General features: G+C 41.6%; 1 protein-coding gene across 10 annotated transcripts in view; it reads right to left on the bottom strand.

Moving 5' to 3' along the window:
- The window catches only part of FBXW7 (F-box and WD repeat domain containing 7), a 279,362-nt gene that overhangs the window by 186,111 nt on the left and 74,058 nt on the right, over positions 1-19,193 (bottom strand). Inside the window, exons 3-4 of one of the 10 annotated variants that reach the window (XM_074950996.1) lie at positions 5,890-5,960; positions 2,405-2,490 (exon numbers count right to left, since the gene is read on the bottom strand). The exons of 7 other annotated variants lie outside the window; for them this stretch is intronic. The gene's annotated coding sequence lies outside the window, so the exon portion shown is untranslated. Of the gene's footprint in view, positions 1-214; positions 339-2,404; positions 2,491-5,889; positions 5,961-19,193 lie in introns of those variants that run through there. 2 more of the 10 variants (XM_074950993.1, XM_074950994.1) reach the window with 2 other exon arrangements.

The raw sequence follows: 19,193 nt of genomic DNA on the forward strand, positions 1-19,193 counted from the left end.
CTTGTTACCATGTCAAAAAAGGATATTTGATTGCTAGGACATATGTTCTTGACAAATCTATGTTGACTGTTACTTATCTATCACCTTATCATCTTTTAGGTGTTTACTATCAATTATTTGATTATTCACTCCATTATCTTCCAGGTACCGAAGTTGAGCTGACTGGTCTATAATTGTCCTTATTCCATTTTTTATCAATAGGTACTATACTTACCCTTGTCCAGTCCTCTGGGATCTCTCCTGTCTCTCCATGAGTTCTCAAAGAGAATTGCTAATGACTCAGACATCTCTTCAGCCTGTTCCTTAAGTATTCTAGGATGCATTCCGTCAGGCCCTGCTGGTGAAGACATCTAACTTGTCTAAATAATTCTTAACTTGTTCTTTCCCTATTTTAGCCTCAGATCCTACCCCATTTATACTCACGTTCACTATGTTAGTCGTTCAATCACTGCTAACCTTTTTGGTGAAAACTGAAACAAAAAAGGCATGATGTAGCTATATTTACTTTGTGGAAATAGAATATGTCACAACTAGTAGTACGTTAAGTATATTTAGAACTTTAAAAGGGCCAGTTTTCCAAAGCTTAAAGCAATTATTGGCATAACTGACTGGGAACAAATTCAAAATGGAAACTTTAACAAAAACTGGAAATTGTTCAAGGACATTCTATTGGATGCCCAAAAAGCCATGGTTCCACAGACATTTAAAAACAAAAGTTATGCTGGGCAAGGAGCCAATCTGGCTAAAAAGAGATGTGAATGTGGTGATAAAACATAAATAAAATATATAAAGGATGCAAAAAAGGGGAAGTAAATGGCAATGAATATAAAGTTTAAAAAAATGCAGGCAACTGATAAGGGAAGTCAGGTATAGGTCCATCAGTACATGCAGACGCTAAACTTGTAAACAGTGATGTAGAAAAGGCAGGAATGTTAAATAGATATTTGTACTCTCTATTCAGAATGAGATACGAGGATGTAGCCAACCCATGTGATTTTGCAGATAAAATATTAAGATTATTATCTGTAACAAAAGGAGCACATGAGGCAGAATCTGCCAAAATTAACATTTTCAAATAAACAGACCCAAACAATTTACAACCAAGAGTCTTGAAGGAACTAACAAAGGAGAACTTTGAACAGCTGTTACTTTTTAACAAATCTTGAAAAATAAGGGACATTCCAAAGGACTGAGGACTGCCAATGTAGTTCCAATTTTTAAAAAGGGAGAAAAGGATGACCCAAGGAATTGTAGACCAGTTAGCCTGACGTTAATCCCAGGTAAAATAATGGAACCGTGAATTTGGGACTCTGTCAAAGAACTAGAGGCTACACAGCATGGTTTCATGGAAAGTCAGTCTTGTCAAATTTTTTTTTTTTTTTTAAAACAGGTTTACAGACTGGTTGATAAAGGCAACTGTGTTTCCACACCATATATAGATTTCTCCAAGGCATCTGACTTAGTATCACATGACATTTTTGATTTTTTTAAAAAAACTGAATTATACAGAATTAACAGAATACACATTAGATGGATTAACAATTGGCTCACAGACAGATCTCAAAATGTAGTTGTTAATGGGGAGATCTCAATGAGCGGGATGAGATGTTATACCTACAGGATGAGAGACTGACTTAGAAAACAGTGACTTAGAGAAAGACATAGGCATAATCATAGGTACTTGCTTCAACATGAGCTGTCAGTGCAACACTCTGGCAAAAAAGCTAATGAGATCCTCAGATGTGTAAAAATGGGCAACATCAAGCAGAAGCATGGAAGTGATCTTGACCTTTGTACACAGAATTGGTAAGACCACTGCTAGAATGCTGTATCCATTTCGGATAAATTACACTTTATGAAGGATGAAATACTGGAAGAGTTCAAAGGAGGGTCACAAAAATTATTAAAGAGTTGGAAAACATGTCTTACGATGTGAGGCTTAAGGAGCTCAACCCATTCAGTTTATCGAGGAGAAGGTTGAGAAGTAACTTGAACCTGTTGTATAGGTTCTTATACATAGAAAAAATATATGATAGTGGGGAATTGTTCAACCTTGCTGACAAAGGCATTGTGACAAATAAAGCAATTTCTTGTACATCCTTGGAAGACCTTATCAAATTAAGTTATTAAATTAAGTATCTTTGGGGCCCATTGTATTAAATGCAAAGTTTATGTATTATCACGGGCCAGGACTGCATACAACTTCTCTGCGAGGGAGGCCTGGAAGTCCAGGAACTATATTGAAAGTGTGCCAGACAAGAATGGACTTCTGGAACAATGGAGTGAAGTGGATTTCCTGAGAAACACAAAGGGAGAGGTTAACAAATGCCTTCACCTCCGATTACACCAAAAAACAGCCTTTTGAAGCTACGCCCTGAAGAGTGAATGATTGTTTGCCGACTACCTGTTCTCAGAGACTGGAGATCAAAGGCTCGAGCTGTATAAAGAAACAGTTTGTGTTCTGGTTCCAAATCAGAGGTAGTAATGAACCTGTAACAAAGAGAAAACCCAACTGTGTGTTTTGAAGGACTGACACCTACCCAAGTCTAAAATTTAAGTTGGGGTGACCTCTGGTAAGCTTTTTAGCACACACGTAGGTTCTTTTATTGTTTTTAATGTGTTTTATCTGTAATGCTTTCACCTTTAGAATAAATGTCCTTACTTAGAAAGAGCAAGTGTGGTAACTTGTAACTGAGAGTAATTACACTGTTCATGGCCTCTAGAGAGAAAGCGAAGCACAGACACAGGACTGTTTAGGCAGTCTGGCTTGCTGGGAATATCACAGTGTAAATCAAGGAGCTGTGCTATCTTGACACCCTAGTCAGGAGATAGAAAGACACAGGTCTCTCCCCAAGAGAGATAATGGCAGAGAAGCTCAGAGCCTAGAGTGGGTGCCTTTACGTTGCACCCCACAATGCTTTATGGAAATATGCTTATGAATGCAAATATGACATGACTGGAATATGTTTTATGCTACAAATGTCATCTAACATATCTCTGTAAAGGTTATGATCTACTGAATACATTCATGCTATTTGTATGCATATATCATTTTTGTATTTGAAGTTATGAATATTGGCTATGTACTTGTTTAAATTTTAAATAGCCTCAGTGAAGTAGTTGGTCAGCTTCCTGAGAAAAGACTATTCTCAGTAAGTGCCCAAACAAGAAACATTTAAGCCAACAATGAACTTGGAGACACCAATCCACATCTGAGCTTTCTCAGGAATGTAGCTTGGCTGGTAAGGAACTCAGTCATGCATGGACTTGCCCATGTGACTCCAAAACTCCATTTTTAACTGGATTCTACACAGGGGGAGGGAGGGGTATCCACCCACAAGAGGAAGTCTATTTAAACCCCTGGGAGACCCCTCTATTTTGTCTTCAGCTAGCTCAAGAGATAGCCTTTCTACCCCAAAGGATAGCTGAAAGAAACTGGAACAAAGGACAGTAACCACAGGTGGTGTGAGTAATTGCTGAACCCAGCTTAGAAGGAGACTAGTCTGTAAAAAGAAGCTTACTGGAACATCGCCGAGGGTGAGGTTTCATCTGTAATCACTTTCTTACTGTATTAGGCATAGACTTGCATGTTTTATATTGTTTGGTAATTTACTTTGTTCTGTCTGTTACTACTTGGAACCACTTAAATCCTACTTTTTGTAGGATTTTTGTATTTAATAAAATCATTTTTTACCTATTAATTAACCCAGAGTATGTATTAATACCTGGGGGGCCAAACAGCTTTGCATCTCTCTCTATCAGTGCTATAGAGGGCAAACAATTTATGAGTTTACCCCACATAAGCTTTATACAAGGTAAAACGGATTTATTTGGGGTTTGGACCCCATTGGGAGTTGGGCATCAGAGTGTTGGAGACAGGAACACTTCTTAAGCCGTTTTCAGTTAAGCCTGCAGCTTTTGTGGGATGTAGTTCAGACCTGGGTCTGTGTTTGCAGCAGGGAAGCATGTCTGGCTCAAACAAGGAAAGTTTCTGGAGTCCCAAGCTGGCAGGGAAAAAGGGTTAGAAGTAATCTCAGCACATCAGTTGGCAGTTCCCAAGGGGGTTTCTGTGATCCAACCCATCACATGTGCCCTTGGTGGACTATGAGGGGGGGAATACAGGTGCAGTTGCCTTTAACTGTGACATATATGTAGGTTTGCCAGACATCCAGTTTTCGACTGGAATGCCAGATCGAAAAGGGACCCTGGCGGCTCTGGTCTGCACAGCAGACCGGTCCACGAAAAGTCCAGATGGCCACAGCAGGAGAGGCAGGCTCCGTGCCCTGCATTGCACAGCTCCCAGGAAGCGGCCGGCATGTTCCTCTAGCTCTTAGGCAGAGGGGTGGCCGGAGGGCAGCCTGGGGGGATCCGCATGCTGCCCCCACCCACATGCACTGCAGCTCCAGGAACCACAGCCAATGGAAGCTGTGGAGGCAGCGCCTGTGGGCAGGAGTGGCACGTGGAGACCCCTGGCTGCTCCTCTGCCTAGGAGCCAGAGGGACATGCCAGCCACTTCCCGGGAGCAGCGCAGACTTCCTCTGTCCCTGGGAAATGCTGGGGCCACCTGAAGTCAGCGCCACCCAGAGCCCGCACCCCAAACACCCACCCATGTCCCAAACCCCTGTCCGAGCCCTGAAGCCCCTCCCACACTCCGAAGCCCCACCCCCCCAGCCTGAAGCCCCTTCTGCACACCAAACCCCTCATCCCTGGCCCCACCCCAGAGCCCGCACCTCAACTCTCTGCCCCAGCCTGGAGCACCCTCCCACACTCCGAACCTCTCGGCCCCATCCCGGAGCTCACATCCCCAGCTGGAGTCCTCACCCCCTCCCGCACCCCAATCTCCTACCCCAATCCAGAGCCCTGTCCCAAACTCAAAATCCCTCAGCCCCATCCTCCAGCTCAGAGCCCCCTCCTGCATCCCAGATGCCCCCTTCACCCCGAGCCAGAGCCCACACCCCGAGCCAGAGCCCACACCCCAGCCCTGACCCCCTTCCCACACTCCAAACCATTTGGCCCCAGCCTGGAGGCCCCTCCCGCACCCCAAACCCCTCATCCCAGCCCCACCCCAGAGCCCGCACCCCCAGCCGGCACCCTCACTCCCTCCTGCACCACAACCCCTTGTCCCAGCCTGGTGAAAATGAGCAAGTGTGGGGGATAGCAAGCAAACTTGCTGTATTCTGACAATTAGAGCCCTGTGCGGATACAAAATTTAAATCCACAGATATAAATTGGTATCTGCAGAGCTGCAGGGCTCTAATGGGAACTGCAGCGAAGAAAACAGCAATCTGATGGGCCACTGCTCCCAGGAGCCAGAACCCCAAGCCAGCAGTTCCTTTGGCTTGGGTGTACCGCCCCAGCCCTGACCACTGGGGTGGGCACCAGGCTCATGGCAGCTGTCCCTGGTCACGCTGGTGCAGTACAGCCATGCTGGAGGAGCTGCTGGCATGGGGGATTGACTCCTGGGAGCGGCAGCCCAACAGGCTGTTGCTTTTGCCGCTGTGGTTCCCAGTAGAGCCCTGCAGCTCTGCAGCTCCTGATTTATATCTGCAGATACAAATTTTATATTCATGCAGGGCTGTACTGACAATCAGAAGAGATGTGATGGTACACACGGACACACACGTACAAAGAGTGCACCAGTAAAAAAAAAAAAAAAAAAGCTAGTATTTCAATAACCCAAATACTGAAAAAAGATTTTTACAATTGTAAATTTCCCCTGAAGGCCAACATCTTGTGCATGTTAAAAGTTAGCTCAGAGCAATTTTTTTTTATAGCCTAGAATTAAATGCTGATTAAAAAAAAGGATTTAAAATGCAAGTGCTGACACAACCTTAACTACAGCATTTTGCACTATAGAGCAGTACAGCTATAATTAAAAAGACAACTTACATCAAGTAAAAAGCTTCACTGCAAGCCTTTTTAATGGATCAATACTTCACCACCATCAGCAACTCAACAGGCTAAGGGAAGAGATGGAAAAAATTAGGCTGGTTAAGCAATTAAGGAAAATAACTTGCCTGAATACAAGGGTCTTTTGAAAGCTCTGGAAAGCTGATTGTAAAAGATATCCCTGAATTTATTATTTACTTCTAGAATTAACCACAAAACATAGGGATTGCTTAACATCACATACTAATACAAAAACATCCATGTCTGTTGTTCTGATTTTCTTGCATTACAGAGTGGCTGCAAAAAATTGTTAAAGATGCAATGAGAAAGCTGACTTAAAATTGGGGGCAATCACTATTAGAAAGCTGCAGAAGAGAAGCTCTAAATAACTGAAAATATATTAGGGAGAAAGCTGCAGTGTATATGACTCAATTTACAGAAATACAGTAAACTGAGTTTTTAAAGCAACCAGCAATATGGTAAGCACATATTGAACTAGCTCTCTTTTCCATAAATTTAGCAGTAAAATCTTTAAGGCAGAGAACCAATGAACTTTCGCTATTCATTGCAGAAAGACCTGAGATGTGCAGTTTGGTACCTGGTGATGTGAAACAGCCACAGCTAGAATAGGAAGATTTTTAAGCTACCTGTATATGTAAAGTTTCTTGAAGGGCCCGGCAATAGATCAAAATGAACTGGTAAGTTCCCTACTGTAGTGAAGGAGTCATCCAGAAATCTGAGGATTCTTCCCCAGCATGGAATGATCACTTTCTGGTGACCCTGGCTAGATTCGCAAGTTCATCTGCCCTATGTCTATGGCAGCCTTTAGTAAAATTTGAAGGAAAAGCCACTGGAAGCTTTCATGGCAGCTAACCACGCTGCTTTTATTTTTATTTCTCTTCTCATTGAGGGGAATTATCTGGGCATTTCTTTGTTCTCTGAGCATACACTCTTACCTCAGGCAAATTGCCTCATTTTAAAATGCTTTAATTTTTCACTCTGTAGTTCTATTATTGCCAACAAGCTTAGTATTGTTCACTTACAAGGTAGACAGAAAAGTGGCAGTACAGAATCTTCATTTTGGTTGGGAATAGCAAGGTACAAATGTTTATGTATGACAATTTTTTTTCTTTCCCTCTTTCTGTGGTGTGAGGAAGGGATTTTTCCATTTTATCTTCTTAGGATATGACCCTGCAAGCCCTTAGTAGCATTCAAGTAAATGTACTATACGCCCAAAATAGTGGTTTGCAGGATCAGGGCTTCCGAACAAAATTTTCAAAAATGACTACACGGATTTTGGATGCCCAAACTGGCACATTTTAAAGGGCTCGGATTTTCATGATGTGTTGAGAACCCATCATTAGCTAATCAAGCCTCATAAAAGTATCTCTGGGTAGGCACACATCGAAAATGTAGACCTAAGTTTGTATTCTGCTACATCTTTTACATTTTGTAAGGGACTGCCAATGGTATACCCTCATCTGGAATATTGTCTTCATTTTTCATCACCTCATTTCAGAAAAGGTATTGTAAAAATAGAGATGGTTCAGAGGTGGGCACAATGAATGGTACGTGGACATGGAAAAATTTTCTATACAAAGACATCAAAAACAATGAGGCTGCTGAAGTTAGAGAGGAGACATGATAGAGAGATATAAAAAATAATTAACAATTCAAAATGTAAATCAGGCACTCTAATTTACCTGCTCAAACTTCAAGGAGATCATCAATGAAACTGAACAGCAACAGTTTTTTGAAAGTCATAAAAGGATTTTTTTTTGTTTTTACACAATATATAATTGACCTTTGGAACTAATTGTCACAAGAAACCATTGAAATCAACAACTTTGAAAGATTCAGAATAGGACTGTACATTTATATGGATAATAAGAAAATCAAACTATATGATTGATAGATTTTTAAAAAATTCTAGGAAGCTTGTTAATGCTTATGCTTTGGGGGATAACTAACCATTTCCTGATAGATACTGGTGTAACAGACTGATAATATCCTGCAACATCCTGGACAAACCTTATGGAAATAAGATAAGCTTTATGGAATTAAGTTAACCGGACCAAGAAAAAGAAAGGATTTTTGAACAGACTGTTTTAAACAGGCTCAGGGCCTTCTTCCTGATCCAGTATATAGGCAGGACCCCTGGTGGGCTCCAATCCTTAAGGAAGGGTTGAACAAACTGGGCTTACGGAGCGCCATAAGACTTGGTGCCTGTTCTGAGCTGAAGATATGAACCTGAAACTGCAAAGAAATCCCTTGGATGGACTGTTCAAAGACTGTTGTTACCAGAGCCCATGTTAGGGTTGGGGTGATCTCTGGTAAACTTGTTAGCATGTGTGTAGATTCTTTAAATGTTTTTAATAGGTCTTCTCTCTAGTCCTTTTACCTTAAGAATAAAATAGGCTTGCATAAAAAGAGATGTGTGGTAACTAGAACTGTGGGCGGTCATACTGGTAACTGTCTCAGACAAGAAAGTAAGCAAGCCCGCTTGGGCAGTCTCTCTCTGCTGAGAATAACAGTGAAGGCAGGGAACTGTTCTGCCTGGAGATATTCCAGTCAGAAGGGTATCCAGCCAAGAAAGGTGATTGCCAAGGGAACCAGATGCTTGAGAGTGGGTGCCCTTGCAGGACCCATAGAGGAGGAATATAGGTGTGGTTGCCCTGAACTGTGACAGTTAAGAAGTGAGTTTCCCCCAACAATCACGTTGTTTGATAATTGTCCATTACAGGTGTCTTGCATCTCCCTCTGAAGCTTCTGATGCTGGCCAACAACAGAGACAGGATGCTGGAGTACATGAACCTCAGATCTGACCTGCATGGCAATTTCTACAATCCTACACCTTAGAGTTTGTCACAAATCTGTTAAAACCTCCCTGAAACTGATACCACCAGTACAACTCCACCAGTGACAGGAACAGTGCAAATACTAGTGAAGACTAACTGCTAGAAATGTATCCTGCATCACCTAACCATAAGCAGAATATGGTGATAAACATGCTTTGCTCCACCCTAGCACTTCCACTGTTGAAGCTATCCATGGAGCAGCACTAATATGAGATTTTCACAGAACTGTTATTGTAGGTGATGCCTTTCTGTGCCTCTTCACTTCCTCTACTACAATATCAACAACCTTGATTCATCACAAGTTGTCAAAGAATTATCCAAAGAGTTCTGTCAACCACTGATATTGATTAACAAGTTTTGGAACACTGGGGAAGTGCCAGAGCACTGGAGCTAATATTTTTTAAAAAGTAAATAAAATTACCTAGATTAATCTGATACAACTGTCAAACAAAACTGGAAAGGATGATATGGAATGCAACAGTCAAGCATTAAAGGAAAGTAGCATAATTAATGTCAGTCAACATGTTTTATGGAAAAAAAACAGATTGTGTCAAACAAACTTGATTTTTTAAAATGAGATAAGTTTGGTTGATAAAGGTAACTATTTGATGCAACATGCTTAGGCTTTTGCAAGAGGGTTGACTTACTACCACATGACATTCTGGTTAAGTACAAAAAAACCTCAGTGTAGCACATATGAAATGGGTTTAAAAACAGATGATTTCAACCAAAAAAAAAAAAAAGTCACTGTAAATAGGAAATCATCATCCAAAAGGGCTGTTTATAGGGTCCTGCAGGGATCTGTTCTTGGCCCAATACTACTGAGTATCTTTATCAGTGATATGAAATAAAATCATTGCTGGTAAAGTTTGCAGAGGACACAAAAATTGGCAGTGGTGGTAAATAATTGTATGAACTGGTCATTTCAACAGAGCTATCTGGATTGCTTGGTAAATTGGGCTCATTTGAACAACATGTATTTTAATATAGCCAAATGAAAGACAGCTTTGTTCATAGATTTGCAATGTAGGTAACACTTAAAGGATAGAGGACTGTATGCTGGAAAGCAGTGACTCTGAAAAGGATTTAATAGTAATGGTGTATAACCAAGTTAACATGAGCTTCTGGTGTGATACCATAACTAGGAGAACTAACAATCTTTGGAGGTATAAGCAGGTGAATACAGAGTAGGAGTAGAGAGGTGGTATTGCTTCTGTATATGACATTTGTGAATTACTGGAATACTGTGCCCAGTTCTGGTGACCACACTTTTAAGAGCATATCAAAAAAAATGGAAAGGTGTCTGAAAAGAGCTACAAGAATGACTCAGGGTCTGGAAAACCTGCTTTAAAATCATGAATCATGATCTGCAAACACCTACATGGGAAGATTGTTGGTCACAGAAGGCTCTTTAATCTAGCAGACAAAAGCATAGCAAGATCCAGTGGTCTGGGAAACACTAGACAAATTTAAATTAGAAATAAGGCACTTTTTAAAAAATATATAATGAGGGCAATGAATCATTTGAACAGCTTACCTTAAAAAAAAAAAAAAGCAGCTCTATATAAACAACAAGTATGTTTGATGCAGGAAATACTGGGTGAAATCTTTGGCCTGTATTACACAGAAGGTCAGACTAGATGCTCATAACAGTCTCTCAGGCCTTCAATCTATTAATCTTCCCTTCCTCCCGTTTCTTCTGTGAATGTTCTGATGATATCTCCTACACATGGAATGCTTTCCCCTTTCAGTTCTCCAGACCACTAACGCCTCCTTACTAATGTATCCTCCAAAGATTTTGCTCCTCTTTGCTGTTTACAAGAGATGATTAAATTTAAAAATTAAGTTACTCCTCTGGGGCTTCCCAGTCCATTCTATCACTGTGTAACTGTCTTTTAGATTACACTCAACTCCAAGATTAGGACCTTTATTTTATTTTATTTTTTTTAATGTTAAAGTCATCAAGCAGGATTCATGCCTAACTGCGTAAGTACATGATCTTATTTACTGTTACCCTCATCACCTCTCTCTACTCCCCTCCTTGTGTCTGGTTTTTGAGACTCAGGAGTTGTGTCATGTAAAATTTAAGCTTTGAACTCCATTTTTTTTAAAAAAAGGGTAAAACATACACCTTGCCTTACTAATGTGGCACCTAGCGCACTTTTGGGCTTTCAAAAAAGTTAACTGTGATAGAAATGGCAATTTCTGCAATATTGTAGACAAACCTTATTGAATTAAGTTTAAGTATCTTAGGAGTTCACTCTATTAAAAATGCATATGTTTAAGTGTTATTGTGGGATTCTATGTAACTTGTCCAGGAGACATGACTCATGTAAGGATTGGGAAGTGTTAGCCTCAAAAGACTCTTTTAAACAATGGGTTACGACAAGAATGAACTGTTAGTTGAGTAAGTTTCCTAGGAAATACCTGGAGAAGGCGAATGCAAATGCCCACCGCTCTGGACCTGATCTTCTGAAGCTTCATCTAGGAAGGGAATCTTTATCTATGAATTACCAATTCCCAGGATCAAAAGGCCCAAGCAGCATAAAGGAGTAACTTACAGAGTCATGAGTGTTCTTATTGTAAGCAAAAGGACTTACTTGTAGCCATTGGACTGTTCAGCAGCCAGAGCCCTTATTGGAGTCAGGTGGTGGATACCCTGTTAGCATGCGTATAGGTTCTTCTATTGTTTTCTAAATGTTATCTCTGTAAAGCTTTTACCTTAAGAATAAATGTGCTTCCTTAGAAAGAGCTGTGTGGTAAATTAACTGTAACAGTTACACTGTTTACCATCTCTGAAGAGAAAAGTAAAGCAGGCCAGCTTAGGTAGTCTGACTTTGCTGAGGAATTCACAATGCAAGCAGGGAATGGTGCAGAGTGGAAATATCCCAGTCAGAAGGGAGAGACACATGTGTCTCCCCCCAGGAGACAAAACAGCAAGGGATCTGAAAGCCTAAAAGTGGGTACCTTTGCGCGCTTATATAGGGAGAATACAGGTGTGGTTGCCCTGAACTATGACAACAACCCTTAAGTTCTCTGCACAGAAATTTTGCAAGCAAACCGTTTAATTCTAAAACCACTATATTTCTTTAGCAAACCCTGCCAGACGGAACATCTTGCTAGAAGTGTCAGTAAAAAAAAAAAAAAAAAATCATTGATTCATAAAATCATAGAAGTCAGTAAACTCTGGAATTCAGCAAGTACTATTGCCAAGGGGCAAGGGACCAGTAGGGCCATAAACAAAAGATGAAGAAAGAGGGTAAAAGAAGGGATGTCTGAAGAAAGGATTGAAGCATTAGAGGAAGCTTTTAAGAGGACATTATGGAGCAACAGCAGTCACTTCCTATCTAAGGGTGCAACTGAGTTGCTTTATATAAGGCTGATGTTGCTACCTGCCCTCACTTACCACTACTGCCTCTGAAATCAACAATAAAAGGCATATAGGTATAATTTAGGTTTGGGACCCAAGATTTGAAGTGAATTAAGACAACAGACTTCTAAAAGACACTGAAAACAGAGGTATTCAGAGCTCAAGGAATAAACTTTTTGCCACTTAAAAGACAAATACAATTTAGTTTCCTGGCATCCTCCATCTAGTGCCCAGAACACATCTAGCTGCAGAGAGTAGTAATTAACTTCTGAATTTGTAACATGGCTATGGGATAACTGCTCTGACTAGCTTAGTATAGGACAGCAAGTGTTGGAGATCAACATTTTTAAAATGAAAGTAAATCCAGTGTCCACCAAGGGCTTTTCTTGTGGCCACAGCCTCCTGATGGTGATTGGGGGCCAGTAGGAGCAAATCAGTGGCCCTTCCCCAGGGCCCCCCTCTGGAGACACAAACACTGGAGAAGCAGGCAGCCAGTGAGTTCCCCACACTTCCGGAGGCGCTGGGGTCGGACTTCAGCCCCGGAGCTTTGGGCTCTGGCCCCCAGGTGCAGGGCTTTGAGCTCTGGCCCCCGGGGCCACCACCCCTCCCATTGACCCTGGCCCGTGCTGCCTTCCTCCCCACCTCCCCATACAGGACTTAAATTTGTATGAACTCCCCAAGCCCTTTCCTTACAAATGTAGACCACAAAATGTACCCCAAATCAAGCAGAGAGGCTTGTCAATGGAAAAAAATGTAAATCAAAATGCTTCCAAGGAGGCCCAAGAAACCTTCTGAGGGCAGTTGGAGTAATTTCCTACCCACAAACATCAGGAGGTTCATGGGCAAGGAACAAATGACTCCTTGCTCCCCCCACTTCAAGACCTTCAGACCTGTTGGATCAAGAGGAAGGAAGCCCTACTCCTGCAGATCTTAGAATAACCGATGTAGGAAGTCTAGAGGAGAGTGGTGGAGGTGACAAAGATACTGGATAGGATAAGGCGCTGAGGAGGAGATCAAGTAGCCATTCTTTCTTTTCTTGTGGACCTACTGAGGTCTGCAGGAGGGGAGAACTGCCAGCAACCTTTAGGATAACTGATCCTCTTTATGAGCCTCACTGGCCTTGTTTGTGAACTCCTTCTAACTTATATGAGCCTTGGTAGATTTGTTAATTCCCATGATCAGTCTATTTTGGTTTGTTGGGAGGCAAATGAGGCTATTTTGAGATCCTTTGGTGCTCAAGAGGTTATGGCCCAAGGGAAGGCAAGGAGATTGGGATTCTGATGAGCATTTTAAGGCTCCAGGAGGAGGGGGAATAGAAGCCTCGTAAATGCTCACAAGGGAGGCCTCTGATGGAGAAGAGGGTTTTGGAAGATCTCAAATGTACTCCATTACGACTCTCAAGATGGAAATTAGAGGCTGAGAGAAGGCTGAAGATCCTGAGTCTCACTATGGGGGTGAGAGGCAGGTAAATAAATCTTCATTCTTCACAAACCCTTTCATGGAGCCCTGGAAGCTACATGAGACAAAGGAAGAAGTTCTTCACTCCCCAGCACTCATCATGGAGACTGGGAAACAGGAGGAGCAAGGAGGTTCTCCCTTATTTCCCCAGCCCATCTGTTCTGCTAACCCCCAAGCCTCCTGTCTGCCTCATTTCCAGCCTGCCACCTTCCCTCCAAGACCTGAGGAGGAAAGCTCCAGCCTCTGGAACATTAGGAAGTTGAGGACGAGGGAACTGCACTCCACCTCACATCCTAGGTTCTGCAGATGAATGATCCTGTTGACATACAAAGATCTGAAGAAGTGGTAGTCCTTTTTTGAGGACATTAAGATGTCTGCAGACTCCCCCTCTGAGACTGGTTGAATATGCATTGATCATCATAAGACTTTAAGCCCAGAAAACAAAGGCAGCTTGTAACAAGACACCGGCGCTGAAGTAAACCTGTCAGTCACAAAATTCAAGACCAAAAAGACTCCATCTTGTCTGACCTTCTGTGTCTCACAGGCAACCAACACCACCCAGCACCACATACTAAAACTAACAACCGAAATAAGACCAAGGTATTTCAGCCCTCAGGAAACTAAAGAATTATGTGCCACCGGGAGAGAATAGGAGGACAAAAGCACACCAATGCCAAGGCTTCTGCAATGACAGGAAACTGATTAAGTCAGATGTGTGTTCCAGTGTACCTGTGGCAAGTGTACCTCATTCAGTCCCATCGGATGGGAGGTAACGAAAATGTCAAGTGGTACTCATGTGACCAGGTTACTAGTATAAGCAGAAATTTGATTAGATAATATTGAGAAGTTAGGGGAGCCTGCTGGTGAGACAGGAGCCTGGAAAGGACTCTCTGGAGCACCTATGCAGAAGACCTAATGAAAGCCTGCAGGCAGAAAGCCTCGTCTGAGACCCTTGCAGAGAGTGGTGGCCCAGGGAGAAGTTTCAACTTGGAAGTGCTATAAAGGACTGTCAGGAAGACAAAGCCCTAATAACAGGACTGAAAAGATGTGACACTCCTTCAGGGGTACCAAGCGTTGCGAGGTACCACACCATCACCTGCCCTTGGCGTGAGGAAGTCTTGTCCGTGCCTGCTGTGCATTAGCTCCCTGAAACCACCAGCCTCTGGCAGCACAAGCACTGCATTCCAGGCCTCCACAGGCCTCCCTCTCACTGTACAGGCAGCAATAAGCACACAACAACCCTCAAGTCCTCAGAGTATTCCCTGCAGTGTCCAGACCCTTATTCACTGAACACTCACAGAATTAACAGGCTTTCTGTTCCCAAATGAACAGTACACAACCATTTGTAAGATTCAACTCAAGATCACCACTTTGCTTAACGCCATAGTGCTTATATATATTTACAATGAAAACAAGAATAAGGTTATGATCAAAGAAGGGAGATTCAAGTGAGTGGGAATAAGAATATTGGAAACTAATGGTTACAAATAAAATGAAGTTGTAACACATTTTACAGACTAAACTTAACTAACAGGTTAACCTATCTAAAGAAGCTTATCTCATCCCAAGTTCACTCCAGCATTTTCAACCAAGCCTGGCTGAAACCTTCTTTCATGAAGCAAATTCACTTCCTCAGTCAACGGTGATAGGGAGTCTTCCTTGTCCCACAAATACAGTAGTAGAGTAAGTCTTTGATGTGCACCTCACAATCAGGTTCTTCCCTCCACCCACCAGCTTGTTTTCTCTTCTCGTTAGTTTCTTTCTTTGAAGTTCTCGCATTACTTCATTTGCATTTGGTTCAGATTGACCTTTATTGTCTGACAGCAAACCTGTTTTTCACCTTTTCTGGTGAGCAGCGTCTAGACACAGACTTTAAGAACATAATTTTCCATGTATATACATAACTCCTTACATAACATCCATCCATGTGTTTCACAATGATATTGATGACTAACGCAACACTGGCTTTTTGAGACCCCACATGACATTCTTTGGCCAATTAGAATGTACATGCCAGACCCAAGAGATCCATATAACTCCTTTGAACCACCTTGCCATAGGGGTATTTGGGTTACAGAGGTCCACTTGGGTTGGGAGGCGGGGAGCTGAGAGGGAAGTGAAGCTCTGATCAGAACAAAGGATTATTACATTCTGGAAAAGACAGAAAGGAACTCATAAGTCTTGTGAAGAAAACTAGAAGATTTGGTTTTGCATTAAATTCATTTTATGTCACTAAACCAAACCTTACAAAGGGAGAGTTAATTCAAAAGCACCAGTTATCGCAGAGGGATTAGACAAGTGGATACACCTAGTGGATGGAGGGCAGGGGGAAAGCAACAGACATGGTCTCTTGATTTTAGTAAGTCTTTTGACAGTCTCATATGACATTCTCACAAGCAAACTAGTGAAACGTGGTCTAGATGAAATTATTGGAAGATTGATTTATAACTGCTTTAATGACCATACTCAAAGAGTTCTCTGTCTCTGGTTGTCTGTCAAACTGCGAGGACATATCCAATGGGTTCCTACACAGGGTCAGTGCTGGCTCTATACTATTCAATATTTTCATTAGATGACTTGGATGAGAGTATATTCATAAAATTTGTAGATGACACCAAGCAGGAAAGGGTTGCAAGCACTTTGGAAGACAGGATTAGAATTCAAAATGACCTTGATAAATTGGAGAATTAGTCTGAAATCAGTAAGATGAAATTCAAGAGCCAAGTACCACATGTAGGAAGGAAAAAATCAAATGCACAACTACAAAAAGGGTAAAAAAGGGATCTGGGTGTTTCAGTGAATCAGAAATTGAATATGAGCCAATGTGATGCATTTGCAAAAAAATCTAATACTCTGGCACGTATTAAAAGGAGCGTGATATGTAAGACAAAGGAGGGAACTGTCCCTCTTTACTCACCACAGGTGAGGCTTCAGCTGGAGTATTGTCTTCTAATTATGGAGGCTACACTTTAAGAAAGATGTAGACAAACTGAAGAGAATCCAGAGGAAAGTAACAAAAATAAAAGCTTTAGAAAACTTGACCTATGAAGAAAGGTTAAAAAAACTGGGCATGTTTAGTCTTGAGAAAAGAAGACTGAGGGGGAACCTGGTAACAGTTGTCAAATATATTAAGGCCTGTTATAAAAAGGACAGTGATCAATTGTTCTCCATGTCCACTGAAGGTAAGACACAAAGTAATGGTCTTAATCTTCAGCATGGGAGATTTAGGTTAGATATGAGGAAAAACTTTTTAATTTAGCATAGTTAAGCTCTGGAATAGGCTTCCAAAGGAGGCTGTGGAATCCCCGGCAGTTTTTAAGAGCAGTTTAGACAAACACCTCTTGGGGATTGTCTGGTATACTTGGTCCTGCCTCAGTGCAGGGGGCTGGACTAGATAAACTCTTAAGGTCCCATCCAGCCCTACATTTCTGTTTTTCTAAGTGGAAGGTAAATCTGAGGGAGCAGTTGGGCCTGATGACAGATCAGGTCAGCCCTGCTACTAAGTCCCTGTCTTTAGACTTCTTCAGGTAGGCTCAATTGGAATTCCTAGGAGTAACAGGAACAGGGCTCTTCTCTAGCATAACTTACAACCATGAAAAAGGAAAAGATTAAAGAAAATTCTCTCACACAACACCAGATTCATACATTATAAAACCAGAAGGATCCACTGTTATCATTTAGCCCAGCGGTTCTCAAACTTCATTGCACTGAGACCCCCTTCTGATAACAAAAATTACTACATGACCACAGGAGGGGGGACCTAAGCCTGAGCCCCGCCACCCCAGGGTGGAGGGGTCAAAGCCAAAGCCCGAGCACCACCACCCTGGGCAGGGGCCAAAGCCCAAGGGCTTCAGCCCTAGGTGGGGGGCCTGTAACCTGAGCTCTGCCACCCAGGGCTGAAGCCCCTGGACCCCAGCTTCAGCCCTGGACCCCAGCAAGTCTAAACACCAGCCCTGGCGTCCCCACCCACAGTTTGAGAACCACTCATCTAGCCTGACCATCTGCATAATTTAGGCTGTAGGATTTCCCTGAATTATTTCCTGTTTGAATTAGAGCATGTATCTTTTGGAAAAACATCCAAACTTGACTTTAAAATATCTAGCAACAGGGAATCCACTCCACAACTCTTGCTAAATTGTTCCAATGGTTAATTACTCTCGCTGTTAAAACTGTGCACCTTATAATAAAGGTGAATTTACATCTACAACAGGTCAGTGCTTTGAGTGCATACCACCTTTAAAGAATATTAATATTCAACAAAGGTAAACCCAAGGAATGCAAAGTTAAAGCTGCACATTCCAGACAAGACACCCAAACTACCTAAACATTTTCCTTGCAACAATACCCCGAAAAAGAAATTCACACTTTTCTTTGCATCCATAAGAAGCTTTAAGTTTTATCAACATCACAAAACTATAATATCTTTTACTTGTAGAGAGCACTTGTTTGGCTTTACAGCCATACACAGTACACACAAAATGAGGTGGTAAATTCCTTACCATACTCTCCCCACAGCCAGTCATTCTTCACTCTTCATTACAAGACCAATTCTGACAGGCGCTGAGGGCACTCCACTCCTCATATGAAGTGCTCAGCACCTTGCAGGATTGTATCTTACATAGGGCAACCAATTATCCAAGTGTTAGACACAGAGCTAGCCTGTCTCTATAAAGCAGGTTTCAGAGTAACAGCCATGTTAGTCTGTATTCTCAAAAAGAAAAGGAGTACTTGTGGCACCTTAGAGACTAACCAATTTATTTGAGCAGAAGCTTTCGTGAGCTACAGAGCAAAAATTCATATCCCTAACATTATGAAACAAAAGTACTTACATGAAAAGAGCAAAAGCCGGGGTGATGACAAACCATTGCACTGAGTAAAGAAGACAAACATACTAAATGAATTAAAACACCGTTGTTACATAGTATATGGATCATCAAAAATGTGCACTAAGAAAAGATGAGATGCTTGCAGTTTGGGTGCTTGTTTGAAGTGCTTGGGTGAGAAAACGCTTAAGTGTCAAAAATCAACAGGGGAACTTGAAGTCTGTTGCAGCCCAAAATATTAAAAGTGGCACTTTATTATTCAGGATATCTATATCTATATTTGTTTAGATTCCAATTGCTTACTTTACCAACTATAGTTTTTATTTTATTTTTTTACTACTAGCCATATACAGTTGTGAGAGAGTGAGTGGATTATTTTCTGGTTCATATATCAGTTGCAGAATCTTTATTATTAGTGATTTTGTTCAAATCAGAAAGAACACAGTCAAGCTTCCAGACCTCAAAGTGGAGTTTCCACCGATAATTATTTCAGAAAAAAACAACTATTTTTTACTTGTAAAATGAGTAAATTTGTCTCAAAACTTGTGTCAAACAGAACTCCACGCTTCCATTTTTAGAGTCACTTTTCTGAGTACAGACAGAATCCAACTCCCACTGAATTCAGTGAGAGTTGGATAAGTCCCTAATAAACACTGCAACTCACTGTGAACCAGTTCTTGTTTCCACTGAAATCATCAGTACAATTCTACCGATCAAGCCTTTACTAATTCCTCACAGAGAATGATCTTGTGTTAAAAGACCTGACTGAGAATCAGGATAGAGAGAAAATTTAGT

Source organism: Natator depressus, chromosome 4 (genome assembly GCF_965152275.1).
Source record: "Natator depressus isolate rNatDep1 chromosome 4, rNatDep2.hap1, whole genome shotgun sequence".
Classification (NCBI taxonomy): domain Eukaryota; kingdom Metazoa; phylum Chordata; order Testudines; family Cheloniidae; genus Natator; species Natator depressus.